Source organism: Oryzias melastigma, linkage group LG18, assembly GCF_002922805.2.
Source record: "Oryzias melastigma strain HK-1 linkage group LG18, ASM292280v2, whole genome shotgun sequence".
Classification (NCBI taxonomy): Eukaryota; Metazoa; Chordata; class Actinopteri; order Beloniformes; family Adrianichthyidae; genus Oryzias; species Oryzias melastigma.
This window is the reverse complement of record NC_050529.1, coordinates 7,279,066-7,282,606: the sequence shown is the minus strand read 5'-3', so window position 1 is coordinate 7,282,606 and position 3,541 is coordinate 7,279,066.

The following is a 3,541-nucleotide window of genomic DNA, read 5'->3' as shown; positions in this document are numbered from 1 at the left end:
CATCCTTCAGCCACGTTTTTCTGCCGCGAGTTTCTCGTCTCCTCCTCATGACGTCATCATTCTGACCTCTCTCTCTGCATCCTCCAATCAAATTAATAGTAACAAAAATATATTAAGGCCTCTTCCTAGTTAAACAGCAAAAGAGAGTGTCATGTTTAAAGCTGTAATGTTTTGTGTTTAAATTAAAACTTCTCATACAGTGTTTGTTGTGTTTTTTCTTTATTAACACAAATGGTCCACGCTTTAGATTAGGGTACTGCAAACTAGTGTAATAAGCAGTGTATAAACACATTTACAAGCATATTCTTAGTGGCTTATTAACTTGGTATTAGACATCAGTAATAAGCAATATAAGCAGTTCATTAATATCTTTATAAGCATATTGTTTGTGGCCTATTACTTTGCGATTTAATAGCAGTCTAATTAGCAGCTTATTAATATCTTTATAAGCATATTCTTATCGGCCCATTAACCTGATACTATATAATACTGTAATAAGTAGCTTACAAATTGCTTATTAAGTATTTATAAGCACATAATTAATTGGATTGACATCACGCCATAATTTAGATAATGGTGTAATAAGCGGCTTATTAATATCTTTATAAGTGCATATAAGCAAATTATAAGCATCTTACCAATGCTTATTAATATCTTATTAATACTTAACAAGCACACCTTAATATAAAGCGTTACCGAGACATTAAAAGAGAGCAAACACTACTATAGGAGGGCAATATTTTGGATCAGTTACTAGGGAGGAAGACATGCACAAGCTGAAGTTACCAGGATTGGCATCTATGTTACTGGGAAAAAGAGCTTTCACAGCTAAACAAAGCCAACCATCAGAGCAAACAAATTCTGGTGTGAATGTGTCACTCATCCCCTGTGGGAGAAGACTTGCAAAGGATGAAAAAGCCAGGTACAGTAAGATATTGTTTCTAAGGTTTCCCACTGTGTTGTACATACTAAAAATGTCAGCCTAGACATTAAACATCCATCCATCATCTTACACTCATCCAGGACCAGATCCTAGGGGCAGCATTCCACGCAACGATGCCACAAAGACTTCCTCCAACTCCAAGCCGTTCCCAGAACAGCCAAGAGACGTAGTCTTTCCAGAGTGTCCTGGGTCTTCACTGGAGCCTCTGCCCAGCAGTTCTACTCTGAGCTCTCTCTGGGTGACCGAGCTCCTCACCCTATCTCTAAGGGAGCGCCCAGCCACCCTCCAGAGAAAACTCATTTCAGCCGCTTGTAGTCGGGATCTGGTTCTTTCAGTCACGACCCAGAGCTCATGATCATAGGGGAGTACTGGGATGGAGATGAACCGGTAAATTGAGAACTTTCCTTTCTGGCTCAGCTCGCTCTGCACCACAAAGGATCATCATAGCAACCTTATAATGATGGACGCCACCTGTTGATCTCACGCTCCAATCTTCCATCACTCGTGAACAAGACCCCAATATATTTAGACTCCTCCACCTGAGGCAGGAGCACTCCACCCACCGAGAGAGGACAAACTACCTTTCTCTGGTCCAAACCCATGGCCTCAGACTTAGCGGTGCTGACCCTCATCCCAGCCACTTCACACTTGGCTGCAAACTTTTCTGTACTCCCAGAGCACCCTGCAAAGGACACCAAAAGGGATGTGGTCGAACGCCTTCTCCAAATCCACAAAACATATATGTACTGAATGAGCAAACTCCAACAAGCCCCCCAGCACCCTAAAGAGGGTGTGGAGCTGGTCCACTGTTCTACAACCAGGACGGAAACTGCACTGTTGTTCTTGAATCTGAGGTTGGACTATCGGACGGACTCTCCCCTCCAGTACCCTGGCATAGACTTTCCCAGGAAGGCTGAGGAGTGTGATTCCCCAGTAGTTGGAACACACCCTCCGGTCCCCCTTCTTGAAAAGGGGAACCACCACCCCAGTCTGCCAGTCCAGTGATACAGTTCCTGTCTGCCACGCAATGCTGCAGAGACGTGTCAGCCAAGACACTCCCACAGCATCCAAAGACTAGAGGTACTTGGGGAGGACCTCATCCACCCCCAGAGCTTTGCTACAGTGGAGCTCTTTGACTACCTCAGTGACCTCCGCTTGGGTGATGGACAGTTCCACCGCAGTGTCCTCAGCCTCTGCTTCCTCAACGGAAGGCGTGTCAGCAGGGTTGAGGAGATCCTCAAAGTATTCCTTCCACCGCCCGACAATGTTTCCAGTTGAGGTCAGCAGATCCCCACCTGCACCAAAAACTGTGCCTACAGAAAACTGCTTTCTCCTCCTGAGGCGCCGGACGGTTTGCCAGAATCTCTTTGAGGCCAACCGATAGTCCTTCTCCATGGCCTCACCAAACTCTTCCCAGGACCGAGAGTTCCTACCAATCACGCCCCTCCAGGTGCCACTGTCATTGCCCACGTTGGAATTGAAGTCCCCCAGGAGGATGACGGAGTCCCCTGTTGGGGCACTTTCCAGTACCCCTTCAAGAGACACCAAGAAGGCTGGGTACTCCGAACTGCTGTTTGGCCCGTAAGCCAAAACCACAGTCAGAGACCTGTCCCCCACTCGAAGGAGAAGAGACACGACCCTCTCGTTCACCGGTGTGAACTCCAACACTTGGGGCCTGAGCTAGGGGCTCACGAGTAAGTCCAGCCCCAGCTCGCTGCCTCTCACCATGAGCAACTCCAGAGTGGTAGAGAGTCCAACCTCTCTGGAGGGACTGAGTTTCAGAGCCCAGGCTGTGTGTGGAGGTGAGCCCAATTATATCTAGCTGGTATCTCTGAACCTCTCACACCAGCTCAGGCTCCTTCCCTCCCAGAGAGGTGATGTTCCATTACCCAAAAGCTAAGTTTCATGACTGGGATTTCGGCCTTCTTGGTGTCCCTTGAAGGGGTACTGGAAAGTGCCCCAACAGGGGACTCCGTCGTCCTCCTGGGGGACTTCAATGCCCACGTGTGTAATGACAGTGGTACCTGGAGGGGCGTGATTGGTCGGAATGTCCTCCCTGACCTGAACCCAAGCGGTGTTTTGTTGTTGGACTTCTGTGCACGTCATAGTTTGTCCATAACAAACACCATGTTCGAACACAAAGGTGTCCATCAGTACACCTGGCATCAGGACACCCTAGGTAGGAGATCGATGATCGACTTTGTAGTTGTTTCAGGCGATCTCCGGCCGTGTGTTTTGGACACTCGGGTAAAGAGAGGGGCAGAGCTGTCCACTGATCACTACCTGGTGGTGAGTTGGATTCGCTGGCGGGGGAGAAGGCCGGAAAGACTTGGCAGACCTAAACGTACTGTGAGGGTCTGCTGGGAACGTCTGGCTGAGCCCTCCGTCAGGGAGGTCTTTAACTCCCACATCCGGGAAAACTTCAAGCAGGTGCCGAGGGAGATTGGGGACATTGAGTCCGAGTGGACCATGTTCTCCACCTCTATTGTCTCTACTGCTTTCCGGAGCTTCGGCCGCAAGGTCTCTGGTGCCTGTCGCGGCGGCAACCCCCGAACACCGCAAGTAAGGGATGCCGTCAAGCTGAAGAAGGAGTCCTAT